This window comes from Canis lupus, chromosome 13, assembly GCF_011100685.1.
Source record: "Canis lupus familiaris isolate Mischka breed German Shepherd chromosome 13, alternate assembly UU_Cfam_GSD_1.0, whole genome shotgun sequence".
Taxonomy (NCBI): domain Eukaryota; kingdom Metazoa; phylum Chordata; class Mammalia; order Carnivora; family Canidae; genus Canis; species Canis lupus.
Genome location: NC_049234.1, coordinates 58,468,877 through 58,494,675, shown reverse-complemented (window position 1 = coordinate 58,494,675; position 25,799 = coordinate 58,468,877). Strand labels below are relative to the sequence as shown.

Sequence of the window (25,799 nt, the reverse complement as noted above, 5' to 3'; positions counted from 1 at the left end):
GCTTGGGGAACAGTAAGAGGGTGAGTGACTTGAAAGGGGAAAATATCTTTTATTTCAAATTTCTTTTTCCAAGATAGGCCAGTATCCTTTTATTACAGGCTCAAGAAATTAAGATACCAGAACTATTTTCAAAGCCCTTACACTTCACACTAAAAATATGCCAATATTTACTTGGTATCTGCCTTATGTCAAACATGGGTTACTTTGCTAAGCATGAGCTGGGGTAAAGATGAACAAAAAGAAGCAAACTACAACATATATACTGAATATGAATCTTATTTAGTAAGTACATTCTTCCGAAATAAGGAGTAAGTTTAACTCTTTAGCTAGTTAGAGATAAAAGACAATTTTAGTCTTAGTCTGGATCCTGGTTTTTGGACTGGTATTTCTTCTTAAATTTCTTTCTTTGAGGTGATACTTGAACATCCCTAGAAGCATTTTAATCCCTTAGCTGCTTCTGGTTCTTTTGTCATATTGCTAAATCCAAGTTAGGAATTATTTCTGTTAATTTAGAAAATTTCCATCCTCAAAATATTTGTTAATTCATTTCTTTTACCATTGCATCATAATGCTGAGCGGGAGGCATTTTTATCCATCATATAGCTGCCATTCTTCACGTGTGGGAGATTGTGTTCATTTTCCTTGGGCTTTGTTTTCTTGTAACACTTATGAATGTGCTGAACTACCTGGTATTCCACATTTGTGTGTGTGTGTGTGTGTGTCTGTACTTCTACTTCATCTCTAATCTGTGAGTTATCTTCTGTCAAATGCACCTTCAAGAGAGATCACAGGGCTCTTTTTTCTTTTTTCTTATGGAGATTTTAATCTTGTTCTTATGATTCCCTTGGGAGAAAAGACTCCCACTCAGTGATAGCTCTACCCCGCCCCCCCCCAGATTTTTATACAGCTCTTAAATGTGTTATCATTTGGAGGTCAGTCACATGGCATTTCCTCAAACAAGTCCTCCTTCAAGTCCTCCTTGCCATCTTAGACAAGTATTTTTCTTCCTATCCTTCTCCCTTTCCTCTCTCTCTTATCAGCCTATTTTTATTATCTTCAAAGTGCTTTGTTGAAATGGTCTACTTTTTTGCTTCTTTGTTCTTCATTTTACTCATATGAATACAAGAGAGAGAACTTCATGAGAACAAGAGTCTTTCTTATTTTATTTACCAGTATATCCTTTGGAGTTAAAATAATTCCTGGTACTTTGTGAGTAGCCAATAGATACTTGTTGGTTGAATAAATGAATGAATGAATGAATGAATGAATGGAAAGATTGTCCTATGAACAGAATTAATCCTCTGTTACTCATTTGTGTCTTTCTTTCATATTTGTTTGCTAAATATATAAAAATTTGGGCTCAGATTGAAACTTATGTTAATCTATGAGGAAATTCCATCACTAAGTTCTTAAGTATACACTGTCTCATATTTATATATTCTACTAGAATATTATAATGTTTGAAAATGTTGATTTTATATTTTAAGCACCTTTACATTCTAATAATTCCTTTACCAATTATCTATCCAATGTATTTTCAAGATTTTTCTTCCTGCTATGGGGTTACATGGCATAACATATTTTTTCTTTTTTCTTTCTTTTTTTTTTTTTGAAGTTTAGCAATAGTCCTTTACTAGACATCTGAGATAACATAGCAGAAGAGGAAATAAGTTAGAGCACATGCCCAAAGTAAATTCTGAAAACCAAAATAATAGAAATGATGTCTATTACTAATAACAACGCATTTTCTTTGTATATAATTTTATGGTTCCATTTTTAAGCCTACTATTTTATTTTATCTTCATAATAATCTTACAATGTGGGTGATGAAAGACAGTCTCCATTTCCTAAGAGTGAAATGAAGGCACTCGAGTTAACAGATATTAAGACTGTTATTAAGAGTCCCGAACTGCTCAACCAGGACATTTCCCCCCTATCATCAAGTGTTAGATTTTTAACATGTAACCTGATTTAGCTTAATATAAAAGCACAATATTTCTCTAGCTGCAAAATACATTTCTGTCTCAGGAGAGTCCTTAACATTTAGAATGGTAGAGTGGCAAATATCCTGGACTAGGCAGGAGACCAAGGTCCACCTCCAATTTAATATTCTTAAAATATTATCAATTAGTTGTTTGTTCTTAAGGAAAACGATTTCATTCTTTGGACTCCAGTTTTGTCCTGTGTTTAATCTTCTAGGTTACACAAGTATTTTCTTCTAAACATTGTTTTATTTTATTTATTTTTTTTTTTTTTTTTTTTTTTTTTTTTTTTTGAGAGTTTTAGTAAATATTTTTAATAAATTTATTTTTTATTGGTGTTCAATTTGTCAACATATAGAATAGCACCCAGTGCTCATCCCGTCAAGTGCCCCCCTCAGTGCCCGTCACCCAGTCACCCCCACCGCCAGCCCACCTCCCTTTCCTTTTTTTTTTTAATAATAAATTTATTTTTTATTGGTGTTCAAAAACCATTTGATAAGTGTACTACTAGAAACAAAAATCTCTGGTCACAAAAACTTGGAGAATAAAGCAGTCTGTATTCTCCTCTTTGAAATTCACAACCTACATTAACACAGTAAAGATTTAAAGAAGTTTTGGAATTTAAAAAATAAAGAGAAGAAAACAGAAAAAATAAAAATGTTATTGAACTTTATTTAATCAAATGACTTCTTAGCTTATTTGGTCAATCATGGATTCTCTTCCTTTGGAGAAATGTACCTCATAAATAATTCTCTGAACTAATTAAGTGAAGAAAGTCTGGGTATCTTCTGGTTCTAAAAGCCTATAAATCTTTTATAAACTATAATAAGCTACTTGACTCTATTTTACACTAAAGATTGATTTGTTAAAAAATACTTGTATGGATTCTGACAAGAAAGATTATATACTTTTTGAAAGATATTTGAAAATAGTATAAAATAATCAAAACTGTATTAAATTCCAGCATTTTTGAGATTATTAGAATAATTTCTTACTCTATTGAGGGATGTGCCCTTGGCCTAGCTTCAGGCCACTACATGAATCCTGTTCCCTTGACCCTTCATAAAATCCTCCCTTCTTTTTCTTTTCTCTATTCAAATTTGAGGCAACCTTGAGGCTTCAATCAATTGACAGGTTGTAAAAATATTGTTGCCCTAGAGCAAGTCACAGGTTCATATTGTAGTTTTCCCACTAGTGACTGAAAAAAAAGAGAATCTTTTAATGTGGACATGTGTTGAATGTTTGAACCATTTGTGCAACTCAATAAACATTTTTCTTTCTCTTTGTTTTTAGAGAGCATGTGAGTCAATATGGTGGGGGAGACTCAGAAGGAAAAAGAGAATTTTAAGCAAGCTTCATACCCAGTGTGAAGCCCGATGTAGGGCTTGATCTCATGACCCTGAGATCATGACCTAAGCTGAAAACCAAGAGTTGAAATCTTAACCAACTGAGCCACCCAGATGCCCCTAAACATTTTTCTTTCATTCCCCTAGCTATAAGCACTGTTCATTGACAACCAAGACAAAGAAAAGAAGGGAGGGAGGGAGGGAAGGAAAGAAAGAAAAGAAAGAAAGAAAGAAAGAAAGAAAGAAAGAAAGAAAGAAAGAAAGAAAGAAAGAAAGAAAGAAAGAAAGAAAAGAAAGAAAGAAAGAAAGAAAGAAAGAAAGAAAGAAAGAAAGAAAGAAAGAAAGAAAGAAAGAAAAGGAGAGAGGGAGAATTTTATATTTCAGCAAATAATTCTTTAGGAATTTGTGACTGAGGGATCCCTAGGTGGCTCAGCAGTTTAGCACCTATCTTTGGCCCTGGGGCATGATCCTGGAGTCCCGGGATCAACTCCCATGTCGAGCTACCTGCATGGAGCCTGCTTCTCCCTCTGCCTGTGTCTTTGTCCTTCTCTCTCTATGTCTATCATGAATAAATAAATAAAATCTTAAATATATATATATATATATATATATTTTAAAAAAGGAATTTATGACTGAGATGAAACTAGGTTTTATAGAATGAATAGAATTACTGGAATCCAATCTCAGTTCTGTCACTTAAATTATTTTCAATAGAAAAAAACCAACATTTTGGGGCTTAGAAAAGCAAATGTAAATAGTAAACTGGTAATTTATTAACTTATTTTCTTAATAAGTATGTGCCTTTAGGCAAAATAGCCTTAATACTTTACCTTTATTTTTTATTTTATTTTTTTTAATTTTTTTATTTATTATTTATGATAGTCACAGAGAGAGAGAGAGAGAGAGGCAGAGACACAGGCAGAGGGAGAAGCAGGCTCCATGCACCAGGAGCCCGACGTGGGATTCGATCCCGGGTCTCCAGGATCGCGCCCTGGGCCAAAGGCAGGCGCCAAACCGTTGCGCCACCCAGGGATCCCAATACTTTACCTTTAAAATAATGATAATGCTGTAATTAACAGTCTATTATTAATGGTTCAGCATTTACTTTGTTAGGTCCCATATTAAGTGCTTTAAAAAAATTTTTATTATACCTATATAATATATGATCTACAAGGCTCATGGGTTTACACAACTTCTCAAGATCAGAAATGGAGCCCATCTCAAAAGTGAGTCTTAAACACTATCCAACTGATTCAATGTCAACATTACAATGCACACATCTATTTTATAAGGTAAAACTTTTAATTCTTAACAGAAGTTGAACATTTGTTTTATCATAATTCTCTAGAACACAAATTCATTATCTAACCAGTTGGACATATTGACATTAGTGCTCATAATTTAGTTTATGGATTTAATTAACTTCAACTCCCTGGAAGGAAATTACTGATTGTGCAGTTATCTGTTTCCTATACATAGATGGTTTCAAGTTGAGCACCAAAAGTGATCATTTCCTAAAGTAGTTTCAAAGAAACACTTCCTATATTTACTGTGAACTGCTAAATAATCAGGCTTCAGACAAACCAGAGCTTCCTTAGGCTGCAAGAAAGTCTTTGAACTTAGTTAAACGATACTAGGAGAAATAGATCTTATTCTTAAAAAAATATTTTGAGGTACATAATTCTCTATTATGTTTTGATCTCATCAATATTTAAAAACTATTATAGAAGTTTCATCATGATACACATTTGTGTTTCTGGATCTTCTGTGTTTGGACAGGTGACCTGGTGGATAGATGAGAAGGAGGGATAAAGTTAACAACTGGAGGATCTCGGCCTACCTGGTTCTTACTCTTTCTGTGGCCTAGATAATGCATGGTTCAGGTACACACTGTGGCTTTGCTTTCTGCATCTAACATTTATACTAATTCCCTTCATATAAAGATCAGTGATATTAACGGGTTAAATGATACCCGCACGTACATGAACATAAATACAAACACTAGGGGCACCTGGGTGGTTCAGTTGGTGGAGGATCTGTTTTCAGCTCAGGTCATGATCCTAGGATTCTGGGACTGAGCCCTGCAACAGGCTCCCTGCTCAGCACACAGTCTGCTTCTCCCTCTGCTCCACCCATTCGTGCATTTTTTTTCTCTCTCTCTCAAATGAATAAATAAAATCTTAAAAAAATTACAAATACAAATACTAGTCACAGTTTATGGATCTCTATTTTCTGGACAGTACTTTATTTGGGATTTGATATCTTAATCTTCACTGCATCTGTAGGAGGTTGGTACCATTATTATGCATATTTTTTCGCGGGGGAAATATGGAGGTTTTTAGAGAACTAAGGCATGCGTCCCAGGCATATGCTGTTACCATCTTAGGGAATATTGTTTCTATTTCAGTATTCAGGTAGATAGGCCCATTTTCTTCTTTTTCCTCACTTTGCTTTGTATATCTTCAAAACTCCCTTGTAGTATGAGAGACCAGCACTTCAAGGGAGCACAAGACATTTGAGAATGAGTACAATGTGCATTTCATGAACTATTCAGTTTCTTCCTGGTTGAGAATTTCCCCAATCTGTGAAATGGGAGAAAAGAATGGAACGACATTCTTTTAAATTTGCAGAAGGTCTGGTATCTATAGTCATTTTCCTACCAAAGCATACAGAAGCAGCCAAATTGGTTCACACACATAGATACAGACATGTGAACCTTTAAAATCTTTTTTTTTTTCCCTTTGTGTTAACTCTTTTTTTTTCTCTAAATTCACAACTAAAACATAATTTTCACTTCTCCCTTGCCTTCTTCTCACATTGATATTCTGTAACAAGGGATTTTTTTCCCAAGGCAAATTTCTATTTCTAGCATTACTGATCATACTTTTAAAGATTTCAGTTTGATCCAACTCCATTATAAAATATTTGCTGCTGCTAGGTGTGCTTGTTTCATTTTTTAAATAGTGAGACTCTTTTTTTCAATCATTGATGAAATTTCACATGTATTTTGGAGTTTGGAAACTATAGTAAAGAAGTAAGAAGGGGACTCCTAGTTTACACAAAGATAGCCCTGACTGATTAAATTTTTTTATCCATTATGAGCTATATTTACTTAGTTTAAAATATGTTAGTATAATAATTAAAAGTAGTCACATACTCTGCCCACAAGACATCATTCTCCAGAGGAAAGAATTTTCAACATTTTATCTGTATCTCTGGAATTTACACTCATATTTCTAAGTTAAAATCCACATATGGCTCTTTCTTGAGTTTTGAATTTCTGATAGATGATTTATCTTTTATAGTAGATGAGGGTTTGTGTTCAGAGACCACTTGCTTTCAATTAAACTCACAAGTACTTACGGTATGCCTATTCTGACCATATGGTTATGATATTTTGGTTAAATGAGATAGTATTAAGTATTTGTATCATATGGATTACATAAATATTGTTATAACGGAACAAAATACCAAAATACCATATTATAATTAAATTTGATTTCTTTTGAAACTTTTTATTTTAAAGATTTCATTTATTTATTCATGAGAGACACAGATAGAGAGACAGAGACATAGGCAGAGGGAGAAGCAGGCTCCCCACAGGGAGCCTGATGTGGGACTTGATTCCGGGACTCCAGGATCACGCCCTGAGCTGAAGGCAGATGCTCAACCACTGAGCCACCCAGGCATCCCTCCTTTGAAACTTTTCTTAAATATCGAATTAAAAATTGTCTCTTTGGTTTGTTTTCTTCTCTATGTACCCATTGCTGATGCTCCACCAGCACTCGGACATGCTATAAAATTCCTCTTACTTGCCTAGAAGCAATGATATGCTACTAGCAATGAGCACATGCAGCATACTCAGGTCCTGTGTTCTAAATACCATTTTCTAGTAGAAGGAATCTGTATTCCTTAGAGAAATAACCAGCTCTAGAGCTGGGGTAGAGCAAATGGAAGATTAGCCTGGAGCATGTTTCACTATTAAAAGTAGTGAAGTATTCTAAGGCAGAAGGGTAGTATCATATCAAAGAACACAAGAGATAACCCAAAAGGTCTAATAGCCAAAGCTAGAACAGGTTAAGTAGTATTGGATTATACCATGAAGCAAAAAGTTTATACAAATGAATTTATATGCTGATATGAATAAATAAATATGTGAATAAATGGGGAGAAGAGACACAACTTATTTACAGAAAAATTCAAAAAATATGTGTAGATATTTCTGCCCCCTCTTCAAGAGATAAACTTTAACTCCACTTGAATCATAAGAAAAATATCTGAGAAACTCAGATACTTCCTTGGCAGCACCCCTTAAGACTGTCACATGAAATACATACAAGGAAAGATTGAGAAACTGTCCAAATAAGAGGAGACTGGGACATACAACAACTCAATGCAGTGTGGTAGCGTGGATTGGATGTTAGAAGAAAAGGATATTAATGGAAAACCTGGTAAAATCTAATAAAAGTCTGGACTTCATGCATTCATAAAGCACTGTCAGTGTCTTAGTTTTGACAAATAGGCCATGGTAATTTAAGATGTTAACCATGTGGAAATTAAGTGAAAAATATATAGGAAATCTATGGACTATCTTTGGAAGCTCTTCTGTAAATCTAAAGTTATTCCTAAATATAAAGTTCATTTAAAGAAAAGAATACTTCTCACTAAGGCCAAACATATTAGGTAATCTATCAGGGCCTTTTTTCTTTCATACGAGATGTTTTTCTGGTGACCTTCATGTTCCTGGTCCCACGGAGACTGCTTGCCATCTTGGCCTGCTGTTCAGTTATCAACATGGCATTTCCCTCTCTTCATCATCGTGGGAATTCTCTTTACTTCTCTATTAAAACAGAACCATTATTTTCTGCCTCCTGGGTCCTTTTTCCATATATCTCTAGCTACCATTTTTGGAGTAGCTGTCTTAAGTGCAGTATAAGAGAATCGAAATTTTTGCACATTTGTCAAAAAATGTCTTTATTCCACCTTACTACTTAACTAATATTTTGGAAGAAATTTTAGGATGGGTAACTTCTGAAAAAAATCAACACCCACCTTATTCCTATAGTTTTGCTTGTCATTTTAATTGTCCTCCATCCCTCCTTCTCATAATCATCATTATCACTGGAAGCATTTAAGATATCTTTAACAGAAACCTCATGTTTATGTGCCCCGGTGGGTGTCACTTTTTATTAGTTGTGGTGATAACTGTTGTATGTCTTACAGTTTAGAGAAATGTTATTTCAATTTTTTGAACAAATTTCTCCTTTCTATTTTCTTTGTACCTTTTTTTCTGGAACTTTAGTTGGGCAGCAATTAGACCTCCTAAATTAATTATCTAATTAAAAAATTTCTTTATTTTTTTCTTTCACACTGTTTTTTTTTTTTTTTTTTGATTTCCCAGTTTTGTCTTCCAAAACTTCGACTGGAGGTTTGTCATATTTATATACCCAAGTCTCTTTCTTTTTATCTAATTGTCCTTTAAAAAAACAGCACCCTCTTCTTTTTTTCACAGAGCAATATATTCAAGAATATTAATTACGTATACATTTTTTGAAGTTAACTTCTATTTCCTGTGTTGTACCTATTTCTATGCATTTGTTTTTATATTTTGTTGTTTATTGCTAACATTTATGTTGAAGGCTTTCTTCAAGTGTTGAGCTATCTTTCATCATCTGTTTATATTTAAGATTGAAACATTAAAAACCAGAGAATCCGGTATTTGGGCAGAATTTGTTGGCTGTTGGACTTCACTGTTGGGTAATTAGGCAGGATCACCAATCAGTGGGGGATGTCCAAATATCATTATCTGTGTATCTTTTCTTTGGGGCTGATTGTTTCTCCAAAGAATGTTCTCTAGTTATAGGCTGGAGCAGTATAACCAGGCTGCTGGAGTCCTGGACTATGGAGGAGAAATCATAAATTTATATGTGTAAGTAGTCTTCTGTTTTCAGTATAAAATTGTGGTCCTATTCTCAGCTGTTACTAATGTCTCTATCCTTGTGTCCAGAGTCTAATTCATTCAAGTCCGAATATACCAAAGTTGAGAGAAATCTTGTGAACGGTTAGGGTTGGAAAGGAATTTAGGATGTTTAACTGCTCCTTTAAATTGATTTTCAGATACTTTTATTTTTAGTCTCACCATGATTTCCACATTCTGAAATATCTGGTGCTTGGAATCCATAAGTCTTCCTGGGATTCTGCTACATAAATGGCTGCTTCATGTTGGCATCCTTTCCTGAATGGGTTTCAACTTTCTCTTTTTTAGCTTTAAATTTCTCCTGTTTTAATAACTATTTACCTCTCATCCACTTGGTTTCCATGCTCCAAAAACTTGTTGATGTCTTTCCCTATTGTACAACTGCTTCTGTTAGTCCTGGAATTATTCTTTTCTTCTTTCCCTTTCCCTTCACCTTCCCCTCCCCCTCCTCCCCTCTCCTGTTCCTCCTCCCCCTCCCCTCCTATCTTCCTCCCTTCCCTTCCCCCCCTTCCCCTCCTATTTGTCTTCCCTCCCCTCCCCCTCCCCCACCCTCCCTCCTTCCTTCCACTTCCTGTTCTCCCTCCTCCCCTCCCACCCATCCCCTCCTCCCTCCTTCCCTCCTCCTCCTCCTCCTTCTTCTTCTTCTTCTTCTTCTTCTTCTTCTTCTTCTTCTTCTTCTTCTTCTTCTTCTTCTTCTTCTTCTTCTTCCTCTTCTTCTCTGTAAGTGGGCTTACAGGAGGGATGCATGCACTTAATCTACAATATTTACCACACATCCTCCTTCAGTTTTTATCTAGAAACTTTCACAAGTTCAGTTCCAATAGAACATGTTGTGGTAATGACAAAGTGTTGACAAATGTAATTAACTCAGGGCTTGTTCTTACTTTTTTGACTGCCTGAATCATGAAAGGGGAGAGGGACCAGTATCAAGCTATTTTATTTATGTAAATAAATATTTTACTAGAAAATGCCAAAGCTTAGTTTGTCTCCAATTTGAAAGGCAGAGTATTTACATCAAATTACTTGGTCTTTTGGAAAAGGCCTTCCTGTAATGAAAACGAATTTGATTAGGGTGAATGTGTGATTTGTACTGACATTTTTGAGATGTTCAGATTCTTGAATGTGAAATATAAAATGAGCTTTAGTAGGGGTGTGAGGCTAACAAATTTCAGCCAACTAGTTTGTTTACAGAAAGTTTATGGATTAAAAATAATTTTGCATGTCTCTAATGCTAGCTGACTTAAATTGTTATTCTCTTGAATCTTAAATTCAGAAGCGCACTGTAATAAGAAATTTCATTTTAAAAAAAATTTTATTTATTTATGATAGTCACAGAGAGAGAGAGAGAGAGGCAGAGACACAGGCAGAGGGAGAAGCAGGCTCCATGCACCGGGAGCCCTACGTGGGATTTGATCCCGGGTCTCCAGGATCGCGCCCTGGGCCAAAGGCAGGCGCCAAACCGCTGTGCCACCCAGGGATCCCAATAAGAAATTTCAAATAAACATTTGAGCTTCCCCAAGAAGTCTGATAAAAATGGGAATGAAAATACATAGGTGTTTTGGAGGCCTTTGTAGCATCAGATTATGGCATAGTACTCAGAAATGACTGTCCATATGGAGTATACACTCACTAAAAATGGGTGGAGTCCAGAGCAGATGATGGCATTGGTAATTGTAGGCAGGCCTATCAAACTTGCTTCCATCTTTTAAAGCACTGTAAGCAAGTACTATTAGATGCGAAGGACTGAAAACACCTTCTTCCTATCTTTGAAAAGAGTTCTCTTTCCTTTGTCCCTTCTCTTCCTGTGGGAACTGGCTCTGTAGGCTTTTCTGTGTTTTCCAAGAGGCACAGACGATATGTCATCCTGAGTTTCTTTCTTTCTTTCTTTCTTTCTTTCTTTCTTTCTTTCTTTCTTTCTTTCTTTCTTTCTTATTTATTTATTCATGAGAGACACACAGAGAGAGGCAGAGACATAGGCAGAGGGAGAAAGCAGGCTCCCTGTGGGGAGCCTGATGTGGGACTAGATCCTAGGATCTGGGATAACGACCTGAGCCAAAGGCAGATGCTCAACCACTGAGCCACCTAGGTGTCCCCTGAGTTTCTTCTTTAAGGCTTACCACATTTGAGGTTTCTACTGTGATTGGAGAAAACAATATAGGAGTAAAGAAGGCTTCATTCAATTGTAATTTTTAAAAATTGGTAAATGTGAGTTTCCCATCATCAAAGTGGCATTTGAGTTAATATTTTCTAAGTCAATCAACCTGTTTATATAAGCTCTCAGCTTGTATTATACTCCATTCTGCAAATCTGACTTTGGAGGAATATGAGCTTATTATGGTGTCATTTAAAGATCAGTCTTGTATCATACATCCCAATTAGAGTATTTTAATGACATTCCAATGTATATCTTTTGGTGAAGTTAGTAGTGTGTTTCATAAAAGTATGGAAATATTATTTTACTTTCTCCTCAGTAGACCTCAGCTACCACATGTGTCAACAACAAGAATCTTCAGATTACAGTATTTAAACCTAAGAGAAGTTAAATAATTCCTCTGTGGGCAAATGTAATATATATCACCATTAATAGATTTTACCCATGTCAAAAGTAGAATGTACATTTTTTTAAACCCCTTTAATAGTTAGTTTGATCCTGACAAAAGCATTTTCTTTCATTTCACTGTAGGACTACTAAGAGTCATCACACAAGATCTGTCTCCAACACACTAAAAATAGAAAGGAATAGAATATCAGGTAGGAAAAATATTTAAAATATATGTTACTTGGATATGCACTTTTAAATGACTCTCATTAAAATTTTCTTTGAAAATTGCTGGTTTTATAGCTAAATACATGAAGGATATCAGGCCACCTTTCTTTATTAATTCTTTACTAATGCTGTGTATTCTGGATTTGGTGGTATTCTTTATGTTAATTTGAATTTATAGTAATTTTTCATCAGCGTGTTATGTTACAGCTTGGGCAGTATGGTGACCTCACTGATGGATCAAACCAGAATATATAGATGGAAAGAGTAGTCAAGGAAATACAATCATTACTAACATCATTCAGTTTGGGGATAAATGTCCTTTATATGGTTCAAGAGAATCTCAGGCCAAAACCTTTTTTGAAAGTGCTATTGTTTATTTTTCTCTGGGGCACAAAATCAATGTGCTATTTCTCCATTTCAGACTGCTACATTAAAATGTCATGACATATGTGTTTAAAATGTAAAATCTATAAAAAAGAAAAAAAATCCACTTAATGTTGATGATATTTTACTTTTACCCTTTCTTCATGGTACAAAAAGTTGTCCTTTTTCTTTTATTCATGACTAAGTTTATATGTCATTTATTTACAGCTGCATATGGAGAATGCCCTCCTTTCTACTTGGGTGGGAAGGGGACTGAGCAATATTTTAGCAGGCAGGCTGGTTTGCAAGTTCTTAAAGTTGATTTTTCTTCCTCTATCTTCTGTAAGAGACTGCTTCATTTTATGCTTGAGCACTTGCTTTTTAGCTATTCAGATGTTTGAGGACATCTGTGTACAAAAATATAAAAAGTCTATTTATTATTTATTATGTATATTATATATATAGACTGATTCAAACAGATATATCTAAATAGCCATACTGAAACTAATATTAATTGCTGTTCCTTCTTCAACTGATGCCAGTCAAATGAAATGAGGTAATATTTGCCCTGGCTCATAAATGTGCCACCTGATGGTTCATAAGTAATCTAAGCTACAATGTCTTTCATATCGTCTCTATATTTCTTGCAGATTTGGGAGGCCGAGCTTTTAGTTTAATTTCCTTGGATTTAGCTCATTCATTTAAGAGCACGCAATGGATTACTGGGACGACACACTATTAAATATCTGGGCTGGAACAAGCCTTACATCTGAAGGTAGATGTTGATTAACAAAACTTGCCAGGGTTCAGGTCTTTTCTTAGATTTCCAAAACTAGTCACAATATTTGGTAGATTTTTTGTCTGAAAATGTGTGTCTGTAGGCTTAACTAAAAGGTCTTTGCCTTGAAATTTTAATTTTTAGGCTTGCTATTCCTATGATATTGTCTTCTAGGGATCCATGGCTATATTTATAAATATAATGTATGATATGAGAGTTTAAAAATATACTTTGGTGCTAAGGTCACTTTAATAAATTTTCTGAGTTCCAGGAGGATTTTAATATAGAATGGCTTTAGGATAAGTGAACCTGGGGTTGGCCATGGTAGTGGTACGAACTCTCATAGTCCATTATACCCATCAGCTGATCAAGAGTTGTTGACTATAAGGAGGTCATCTGAACTTTCTATTGTCCTAGCTTGGGGAGGCCAGTCTATTTGAGCGACTCAGGACTCAGGAGGACTTAGTATACAATGATACTGTATCATTCATTTTCTTGTTTGTTCCTCACCATGGAGATAGGTATAAAATGTCCCAATTTGTTTTCAAATCAGTAAGTCCCTTGTAATAGTTAGATAACTGTTCAATGTCCCTAATATAATAAATAGTGGCTAAAGTGGAAGAGTTTTTTTTATGACAATGTAGAGCAACATAATCAGTTCAAATGAAGTCAGTGGCCAACTGCTAGGGTGAGGAAAAAAGGGGAAGAAATAAGTTTTAAGATGAGCTCAGCGTGGAAAGCTCAACAGCGATTCCAATATAGGTTAAAAATACAGAGAAGATTAAAAAATTTCTGTGGGTGAGGGTGGGTTTCTCTAAGCGCTGAAATACAAAATAGAATTGTACAGGAAATGGAAAAGAGGGGAGATTGAAAGGAATAGATATAAGCTAGCCATCAAGAAATGCAGGCACACAATAAGAGAGTCAAGAAAGCAAAATGAAATAATGTAGCTAAGGGACTCAAAGGAAATAAGAAAAGTTTCTATAAATACATCCAAGAGAAAGAACAAAACGGAGAGAAAAACACTGTAAAGCAAAAATGTTAAGCAGGCAAAGACTCAAGAAATGACCACAAGCCTATCACATCTTTTATACTTCTCAGTTGTTGGTGAAATCTAGATTAAAAAAAAAAAAAAAAAAAGAATAAAGAAGAAAATAGGGTATTTAAAAAATTATTTTGCATGTGTATGGAGATGAAGGAAGTTATTAATGGCAATAATAGCCAAAACTGTTAGGGCTAGGCAATAGCAATTGTGAAATAAAATGTTATGATGTACTCCTGCAAGTTAAAACTAAATGCTTTTGATTATTTTGAAAGAATTGCCTAGTTTGTTATAATCCCTACAAGCTTTCAGTAAAAACTTTTTAAGAAGAGAAAGGTGATATAATCTCATATAAATCTAGAAATAGGAGAATGAATCAGGGAATATGTCCCTTATTAATTAGAATTTTCACCCCAGAGTATATGATGCACTTGCAGTCATCAGTGAAATATGTTCTGCCTCACAATTATAATTTGATTTTAAGTTTCATTCTACCCCAAAACTTGTTAGGAATTTTTAGGTTTCAGATTTTGTTTTAGGGTCAAGATGTAAAAATTTATTTTGTAAACTTTTTTTCTTTTTTGAGCAGCGGTGATATTCATAGTCCAAATAGTGTTGCTAAGAAGTATATACTATGAAATAAACTGCAATTTAAAATATAAAGACAACATAATTTCTAGCATTGTGATGCAGTATTAAACTAATGAATTTTCCTTTTTGTACCGTGTTACTTCTGAGTGTGTTGAATTATCTCCAAGGTTCACATGGGGAAGATTTCTCTGTGGGTGGGGCCTCTATATCTACTCTAGTGTGTTTCACTTCATCCCTGAGTAAGTCCTTGTGCCTCACTCTCCTTTCATCATGTTTGCAGTAGACCTTATTCTTTCTTTTTAAAGTCAGCTTTCTTTCCCTGTGGTTATATGGTTAAATTGGTAGAATGGAGCATTTATAAAGGCTTTAAAATATCTCTTTGTATGGTATATGTTGTCAGTTTCTTAGTACTAGAGGGGATCCTTGGTAATGGTACAGTTTATTCAGTAATAAACTGAATCTGTAGGTTTTTCTGCTGTATGGAGATGACTGTTCCATTACCAGCAACAGAAAAAGAGATAAGACCAACACAGATGGAGTTAATAATTATATCAGAAATACATCTAGTTGCAACACAGATAGCTTCAAACCAGATAATTTAGAAATAGTTTGGATAATTACTAATTAGGTCGGCTGACAGCAGATTTTGAATTATTCATGAAAACCTGAAAGCAGAGGATAATTCATTCCTGCATACCTCTAAAACTAATTGGAAAGTTGTTTATTCTATTTTTCACTAGGTGATGTGCTGATAATTATTTCATACTTTATTTTTGAAAATTTTATTTTAGAAATATCTTCAAGTGACAAATAGAACAGATTGTTAAGAATGATCTTGTGCCTAAAAAATGATCTCAAAATGCTATATAGAAACCCACTTTAATTAATTGTTAGGCTCAAATCTGTGAACTCTCTGAATTCCCTTCTCAAAATATTAAGAAGATTTCTTTGGCAAGGGTTTTCAGCATTTTTTCCTGTAATTTATTTTATAATATTGATTTTTATCATTTAAAATATTGCTATTAGTTTATTTGATATGTATTATATCTATAGTGCTTCTTAGATTCATTTTCATTTTTTGCAAGTAGAGGGATATTCAGTATCAGCTTTCAGATCATGCCTTATATTTATAGATTATATGTTTTTATTTCATTATTCACCATAATTTGCTTGAGTAAATCTTTAGGAATAGAAAGACACAATTTTAGTGATTGAGAGTTTTCAGCTGACAGAGCCATTCAAACATTTATTGATTTAAACATTTAACCATTTTGTTTTTGAGCAACTAATATGTGGCATTTTGACTTTTAAAGGCAATGGAAATACATAGCTTTTTTGTTTTGTTGTTGTTTTGTTTTTTGCTTTTTTACAATTCAAAATCTAGTGGGAATGTGTGGTAAAGATGGTAGCTAGGAGCTTTTATTTAGAATATCTGTACCTCCTTTTCCCTCCATAATGTGAAGAAGTCCCTGGGAGGGAGGTGCCCAATGAAGACTGCATTTCCCAGCACCTTTAGCATCCAGGCACTGTCCGAGGACAAGATTTTGCCTATCCAATGTGAACAGAAGTGGTGTTTATTAGTTCTTGTTTGGGATTTGTGAATATACTTCCAACTTTTTAATCTGCTTATTGAACTTTGTGGATGGCGGGGCCATAAAAAGAAGAAGCCTAGATTCCCAATCACCACATGGAAAAAAGCCAACCAACTTTCAGGAAAAATGTGCTTGATCAGAGAACCATCCTCCCTAATGGCAGCCACCCCCACTAAAGACCGTAATGACAGTACAGCCCCAAGAAGACAGCCCACCAACCTCTATTTGTTAGAAGAAATGGCTAGACACAAAAAACCCTCTAGGCCTAACACTGAGCAACCTTTCCTCTTTTGAAATGCCCAGAAACTATTCACTTGTCCCCTCTAGCCAACCTGTCTGCCAAATATATCTGGAGACCAATTAGAGAGTCCTTGCTTCCAAAGATACCATTTAAAAAACATTTGTATTCTTCTTTAGAGTCTTTAAAATTTACTTTCGTTTCTTAGACCTTTGATCCTCTGATGAAATAAAAGTGATGGCACATGTGTGTGTTCTCTTGCCCAAGTTTATAAATAAATAGGCTTTGTTAATTTTGTCCCAGACCTAATTTAGTTTTTGACAGGATTTTTAGGAGTAAGATACAAACCTTTATTGTTAAGATGCTGACATTTTGGGTGATTTATCTCAGCAACTAGCATTAGCTTACTGGTACTGGATGATAGCAAACAAATTATAATTTTAATACTGTGTTAATTCAAGTGACAAGAAGGGGAAGAAGCTGTAGGAATATATTGGAGTGCCACCTAATGTACTCTTGGGTGTTGGGGGCAAGTAGCAGTCAGAAGAAGAAACTTGTAGGAAGCAAGATTTCAGTTGGAATGTGAAAGACAAGTAAGTGTTAGTCAGACCAAGAGGAGATGATGGGGGAAATCCTGAGAGAGAATGGAAGCAACATGCAAAAAGCAGAGATGGATGAAGGCACAGGGCATGTGCTCAGTGGTAATGGGAGTGAAGCATAAGGAAGATGCCATGATGGGCCTCTTATATGATGTTATTTTGAATTTTTAAGTTGTCAATCTAATAACCAATAATGGCAAGTTTAGTGGGTGTGGGCATGACAACAGTCAAGGACACCAGTCAGAAACCTGTGGCAAGAATTCATGTAGGAAATAAGGAAGGCCTAAGGAATAACCATGACTGGAACTGGGAGCTCTTGAAGAGGTAGAATTGAAAAGGCATAATGCCTGAAAGACTAAAGGAATGGGTGGTGACACCAAATTAGGAATTAGTAAATATAGATTAAAGGCACAGGGCATACCTAGGAGAGGAGAAAAGGTGCATTATTTAGTTTCAGATGTCTCCATGAGGAGGCATCACTGGACCATCTGAGACCTTTGTTTGGAAATCAAGAGAGGGGTCTCAGGTAGAGACATACATTTTAAAGTTGTCTGGGAACACATAGTAACTGAAGTTATGGAAGCAAATAAAGACCACGTGGGAAGAGGGTTAAAAGAGTGAATAATGAAGAGGACTGAGCCCAAATCATACAGGAGCTGCTAGGAAAAAGATCTCTTTGCATTAGGATGGGAAAGATCGGCCAGATATAAAGGAAAATAAGCATTGAAAAATTCTGTGAGGAGGTTACTTTGAGTAGAGACCTGGATGAGGTGAAATATATGAGAACTAATGGGAGGAACAGAGATCTTCATCCCTTCACCATGAACAGTTTCTTTGGAAGGCTGAAAGCAAAGGCACAGTGCAGCAAATTGAGGACTAAAAGGGAAATAAGGAGAAATAATAATAAGGGAAAGTTTTTGAAGGTGTTTGCCTGAGGAGGAAAAGAGAACTAGACACTAGGTGAATGGAGACTTAGAGAAGACTTAATTTAGTTTTGTTTTTAAGTGAAATCAGGGAGCATACTACCTTTGAAAAGCTTGGGGGGAATACATGGTAGAGAGGGAGGTTGGATGGTGCATGGCTGATGGAAAAAAGCAGATAACGTTGTTGGTGGCAAATAGGAAGCTATAGCTCCAGCTACATTTTTTCTCCCTGAAGAAGAAAAGAAAATAAGGATTAAATATCAGATGACATAGAGAATCACCCTAGGAAGCAACAGGATGATCCATATGTTTTATAGGCTTAATATCAACATTTCTTTTTAATTACAATGATTCCCTTAAGTCTTTCAGACCTTTCTACAGTGGATTTTCTAATCCTGCCTCAATAGCAAAGGTTGCCTCTTTGAATTTCTATGATCATAATATTGGATCCATTCAGAGCAGCGTGTTTTGCTGCAGTTTGGAACATTCAGATTTTTTAGACAATAGTGTTTCAGTAAAATTTTTGAGAAATGAACAGAATTAGAAGCCATAAATATTTTCTAGCATCAGTATGTAATGAAATTATAGAGTTAAATATGTTTTTTACTTTATAATATATTCTTAGAAAAATAATCTCTTACACATTTGTAGATAGTTTTTTGAAACTTTAATACACTGATGCTTTCATTCTGTTTCTTTTGTCTTTCTTAACATTTTGAAGATTTTTGCCATAAAAAAATCCCATTCTATTCAAAATTACCTTGTCTTTTCACATTTTCCATGATAGCTATGCCTTTATTATAATTTCTAATTAGAAGATCCTCCCTATATTTTTATTCCATTCTATTTTCCCATAATCTTGAAACTCCATTTAAGTTTTCCTACTCTATATGCTTCAGTAACATTTTGGGCTAATGGTATTTCTCTCTTTCTCAGGATTGTAGAGTTGTTATTATGTGTTAAAAGTATTTCAGCCTTGAACTGAATTCTGTCTCATTTCACGTGTAAATTCTGTCTTCCCTATAACATGTCAAGAAGCTTGAAGGTTTCCTTTCCTTTCTTCTGGTAACATAACCTACTGCTTCCTTTACAAACTGTTCCTCTGCTACTTGATGGCCTCTCAGCCTCATGGCCCTACAATCTCCCCCAAGCATGAATCTTCAAAGCCAGCAACAACAGATCTTGTCTTCATGCAACATCACTCTTCCTCCTTTTCTGTTGTTATAGTTCTCTCTGACTGTAATTGGAAAAGATATATGTGATTAGATTGGGCCCATCTGGATAATCTGCCCATCTTAAGGTTCTAACCTCAAGCATATCTGTAAACTGGTTTTTACTAGGTAACATATTCTTAGGTCCTTATGAATCATTTTGGGGGTGATTGTTCTTCCTGCCACACCATCAGATAGGGAAGTTTGTCTGAGAGACAGAGATTGATCATTCATTTAGTCAACAAATATTTATTCAGCAGTTTATATATGATAAGCACTGTCTAAAAACTTGGGATATATCAGTGAAAAAAACAGACCAATATCCCCGATTTTGCTGATTATTCATTCGAGTGCCATTCATTAAAGACAGGATCAAATCTCACCTCACTGGAAACCCTGCGATGGGGGGAACACAGGACTAGCTGGGGACAAGGCAGGAGCTTGGGCCAGCACATTCACAACTTCTTCAAACAGGCAGAGGGACATTCCTGTATGGACTCAACTGCCTCGATGTTCATACTTTGCTAAGGGCAGAAGGCAATCTTAGCCTGACCCCCAGGATCCTGTAAGTCTACTTTAACATAGAAAAATTCCTTTAGAAATTTCCTTTTTCTCTAAATCCCCAAGTTACATGTTGGCAATCATCCCCCAAGCAGATGGCCCACCGATACACATCTGAAGGGTCTCATGACTCACAGTTTATTAGGTGATAATAAGTGACTTTTCCCAACAATAGCTAGCCCCCAAGGTCCTGGAAACCTTGCTTCCAAAATTCCTTAGCACTCTATCCTCAAACCCCTCCCAACTCCCAGGTATATAGTCCACCACCCCTCACAGCTCTTCCTGCCCCTGGGGTCTTGTCCTCATGCTTTAATAAAACCACCATTTTGCACCGAAGACATCTCAAGAATTCTTTCTTGGTCATCAGCTCTGGACCTCTCCTATATTACAAAACTTCATCATCTGGGCTTTCCAGTTTTGTGTTGCTAAGTTCTCAATTTTGTTTAAATGAGTTCGGGTAGGGTTTTATCACTTGGATCTAAATGATCCTGTCTAATACAAGCAGTAATAGACTTAAAACAATATTTAATTATGTGTAATACAGTACTATTCCCCCTTTATTAATTGTACCTAGCAACAATGTAAGAATATCCATCAATTTTCAAAATCAGAAGACTATCCAATAATTTTTCCTTTGGTCATTCAAAAATATTTACTGAATAGCCACTGGTTCCAGGATGAAATAAATCCACATTTGACTAATTTCACACAGCTTAGAGTGTGTTAGATGACAGATATTGACCTACTGAATACACACATATGTAGGTATAGATACAAGATTTCAAATCATGATATTGCCATAAGAAAAGTTTCATGAATGAAAAAAATAGCAAGCCACAGAATGCCATGAGAGAGATTAGTATGGGCTGGCTTTCAAATGAGTAGAGAGCTGGTTGAGTCAGAGTTGACTTGATAGATGATTTTCATTTGTAAATGAAATGTAAACTTCTGAGGTGTTTCAAGATAAGGTGTGCAGTTGAGGATCTCCAAATTAGCATCAACAATAAAGTCAGATTCAGCCCCTATCATTCTATGGCATTTATCTTTCAAATTCTAAAGATGATAGATAATACATCGACTCTCATTAAAGATAGATTTGTGTGCTTCCTAAAATGTGAGTCAAAAGCAGTCTTTTTTTGTCAAGTTGCTTTATCCTTTTACTTACCTTAAGAATTGTATACTCAAATTTTTCTATCTTAGACATAGATTCATAACTTGTCAAACAATGTTAATAAAAAGTCAAAGATGATCAAGGCAAAAATACCTATAGACAGCATTTTCAATGACTAAATGAATTTGAACGACTTAATAATTAGCACAGTGTTTGATAGAACTAACAGTGGATTAAAAAACTAAGAAACCCCAAGTTCTAATCTCTTTTCTGCTTATGACTCATTTCACTTATCTGGGTTTCAGTATTTCATCTGTAATGAACTTGTTTTCTTTCTAAATTTTCTTGCAACTTAAACATTATTTATGCCTTTACTCCAGTAAAGTACCCAAACATAGGAAGGAGAGACCTTCTCTTAATGTTGCATGAGTTTTTGGTGTTTTGGCAAAAGACAAAGATAACATCGCAAAATAACTGAATCAAAGTTATTTGATAATAAAAAGTTTACTGGCTGGTTTCTTTCATCATCATGTGGATTGAGCCAGGGATGATGCTGGTAGCACTGGAATACCAAGAAATTTACATTCTAGGACCTTTAAAACAAAGAGCCTTCCTTATCTCAAGTGCTTTGAACTTGGCCACAGTCAGGGTTTATAAGGTCGTTCAAAAGTTCTGAAGCCAAATTGAAACTCTGAAGTTCTCATAGGCATTTAGTTTCTATCATTCAAATAGCACTTCCCTTGGGCTGTTTATCATTATAGCTTTGGTTATTTTTTTTACCTTTGTTAGATCTGTTTCTAATATATATTTATGTCTTTTGAGATACCACTGAAAAATATCTTGTATTTTATGGGCATTTGATAAACATTTGTTAAAAATATAGATTTTTTTTTTTTGAAAATATAAGATCTTAAAATGAGTTCCCTTGTTCCCTGGAGGGGCGTCTGGCTGGCTCAGTAGGAAGAATATGTGACTCTTGATCTTGAAGTCATCAGTTGGAGCCCCAAATTGGGTATAGGGGTTACTAAAAAAATAAGCTCAAGAAAAAATAAGTTCACTTGAAAAAAAAATCAAGGGATAAAATTCAAGAGTATGACACACCAGAAGAGCCTTTTATTTGAAAATATATAAAGTATCCTCAAAATCTCAATATTATGGAACAGTGGCAGAAAAAAATATTTGAAAGCATCAGTGCCACATTCTTTCATTTGAGTTCTTAAAAGATTCCATCCTTACTGAAAGTTAATTTAAATATCTGAGGTGCATACATAATCCTACCATTGTAACTGAACCAATGTGAGTTTGCTCCTTGGTGAATCAGAAACTGTACCAGGTTGAATTGTAGCACAAAGAAAGGTTTATTTGCAGTGAATTAATGAGATCACAAGGAATGAATTCCAAAGCTGTGACTCCTCAGCAAGAATGGAGGGTTGTTTGTTTCTTTGTTGTTTTTTTTTTTTAAATTTAGGGTTAGGATGAATATTTAGATAGGAATATTTAGAGAGGGGATGAATATTTAGATAGATATTTGTCATCAGATGTAGAAGTAGGTATAAGGCTGTGCATACACGTCAGGGAAACATGCCCATGCCTACATTGCATATTATGTAAATGAGGCTGAGACTCCTTGGGTAGAGACTTGAGTATTATAAATACCTTGAGGGAAAGGTTTTTGTCTGTCATCAGAGATGTCACTCCATGGTCCATCTGCACAGTCATTAGGTTTTCTGCTCAAACTGGTCTGGGTGGTCTGAGTCATCTGGGTCAACTGGGGGAGGGGTGGTTTCACTTTCCATTTGCTTGAGTTAAGAGATAAACTGGAACAAAGAGCTTGAGGAAAAATGTGGGACAAAGGTTGGAGAGTTCAAGCAGGTGGGCAGTAAAGGTCAGGTCTTGGGGTCTAGCCGGTGACAGTATGTCACATGGTTTCTTCTCTTGCTAAAAGTGACAATACCAGAACATAAGTATGATGCCAGAGAGGAGCAAGAATTCAGGTATCCTCTCTTAGGTATCCTCGTTATGAATGTTTTGAATAGCATTTTCCAAGTTGCAAAATGGAAACAGATCTCTGTGTTCCCCGCTGCCTGCCCTGCAACCAAATCCTCCATGGAAGTAATTGTCAAGTGGACTACAGTCTCATTTTATTTCATCAGGGCTGCTCACACCAGGCTAGATAATGTGTAATATCTCTGTATTTGGTGAAGTGTATCGTTTAGTGATGGACACAACAGAAAGACCCTCTGGCCTCATTACGATTATGTATCCCGACAAAGTAAACATTACATCTCCTTGTCAAGTGTCTATAGCCTTGTGCATGCTTGGTAAACATTATCCACGACTCTGTATGCTTTAGTTTGAATATGGGATACATTTCTTTTGCGAGGCAGTAGTAATATCTGCTCTTATACACAGAATCTGTCCCTTACTCTTTAGCTATGGCATTTGTCAAGAGAGTGACTGAGGTGGAAGTGATAAATAGGGCCATGACAGCTCACACATGCTCTTCATTCAGATAGGGAGCTCACTCAGCCTTTCTGCTGTTGGAATCTCACACCATCTGTTCAGGCTTGTTTGCTGGATAGCACTAAGTACATGTTCTGTGACCTCTCCCTAGTTATCATACACCTTGAGAGGACTGGCCCAGAGAAAAGAGTGTGTGCTTTTCCTCCATGAATATAAATGGCTCAGAAAGAAACCTACTGTTTCTAAACATAAACCTTTTTTTTTTTTTTTTTTTTTTTACAGAAATGTCTCCTCACAACTATAGGGTTGGACATTGGTTGCATTGTGCGGTTACCTTTGGTGAGGTGAATGTTTGGGATGTATCTCTAATGGATTGTTTTTCTTGTCAGTGGCCTAAATGTGAAGTTGTCTCTATGAGGTTATTAAGGGGCACTGCCAAGTTTCTCCCTGTGGCCAGATCTTGACTTCCTCTTAAAGCTGGCAGCAAGGGGGTAGGAGTTAAAAGGATGAGCTTTTACATCAGTGAAAAAGAGTTTCAGCCCTGCTATTTACTAACTGTGATTTGAGCAAGTTGCTTCAAGTCTTTGTGCCTTAGTTTCTTCATCTTTAAACTAAGAATACCTCCGTAGAGATGTCACAATGATTAGAGTGAGGTAACCAAGTGTAAAATGCTTCACATAGTGCCTGGTGCCCCATGAATTCTAAATAAATCATAGCTTTTCTCATGATTGCTGGTATTCTTACGCAGGACATTTTCAGTGTCTGGGTGCAAAAATTATTCACACCAGTATAAAGCCCTCCTCATTTTTCTGTTTGTAAGTCCAGAGAATTTTACCCAAATGTAGAACATTTTGCTCACACATTTAAAACTTAGTCTCGGGCAGCCTGGGTGGCTCAGTGGTTTAGCACCGCCTTCAGCCCAGGGTGTGATCCTGGAGATCCGGGATCGAGTCCCACATCGGGCTCCCTGCATGGAGCCTGCTTCTCCCTCTGCCTGTGTCTCTGCCTCTCTCTCTCTCTCTCTCTCTCTGTGCCTTTCATGAATAAATAAATAAAATGTTTTAAAAAAATAAATAAATAAATAAATAAAATAAAACTTAGTCTCATTTATTTTCTGTTTGAGAATCACCTGTATGTACTTGTCTAGATTTTATGCATTGTTTCCCATTCTTTTTAGGGGTGCTAGTTCAATAGGCATTATTGAGGAATTTCCCAAAAGAATAGGTGAAAATTGAGAGGCTAAAATTATTCATTCCAGATTATTTAGTGTGGAATCTTAAAACTGATAGAACATTTGTGGACACAATCTTATAATCAATTAGTAACATGTTTTGAATAATGTCTCTTCATTTTCTTCCCTTGCTTCCATCTTTCCTGAACACATTTACTACCAGATGGCTTTAGGATGTTTTTAGCCTATTGAACAGACTGGACCACATTCTGCTCCTGGAGGGCTGTTACCCACGTGTAGGTGGTTCATGAAACAGAAGAGGAGAGTAATACATTGTGATAAAACAATTTTATATTCAAGGCAAAGAATATGTCTTAATTTATTTGCATTCATTAAATTGACATTCTTCCAAATAGACACATTTCAGTTGAAGGATTAGGCTATGGATCTTATAAATGTGTTTCTTCATATGCCCCCCCCCCAGACTTCTCTAGAAATGCTTCCATTTTGATGAAATAGAAGAAAGAATTAGCAATACTTGCATTCAATGCAAGCATTTCATGTAGTCTCTGGCACATCTTTAGAGGCAGAAAGCTTAAACATATTGTATACATCAAGCTGACTGTCCTCACTATGTTAAGGGAAAAAAAAACGCAATTATTTTGAAAGTCACAGTTCTATGTAAAATATTGCTTCAAGAAGTTCTTTGGCTTTGAAGTGTTGTCTAAACCTTTGCATCTTTATGAGGTCATATTTTTCAGACTGAATTTTAAAACATATCTAATATATGTATGTACACATGTCAAGGCAGAGGGATGCTTTGTATATGAATTTAATTAAGCAATAGGCCACTTTGGGACTTGTTTTATGGAGCCATTTGTTTCATGTGAGTTCAACTGCCCAAGCTACCGTGCAATAATGGTCTCATAAAATTATACTCTGGAGGGTCTTATTTCTACTATAATGTGCTTTTACTTAAAATTTAGTTTAATAGCAACATTTTCCCTTGTATATCAACTGCATACAAGTAATAGTTATCAGAAGATTTAATGGTTAAAGAGTTCTTGGTTTTCAATATTTACTA

General features: G+C 35.5%; 1 long non-coding RNA gene across 1 annotated transcript in view; it reads left to right on the top strand.

Moving 5' to 3' along the window:
- The first annotated feature begins 11,986 nt into the window (after positions 1 to 11,986).
- The window catches only part of LOC119864221, a 48,247-nt gene continuing 34,434 nt past the window's right edge, over positions 11,987 to 25,799 (top strand). Inside the window, exons 1-2 of the long non-coding RNA XR_005368400.1 lie at positions 11,987 to 12,056; positions 13,086 to 13,210. This is a non-coding gene — a long non-coding RNA (uncharacterized LOC119864221). The remainder of the gene's footprint in view (positions 12,057 to 13,085; positions 13,211 to 25,799) is intronic.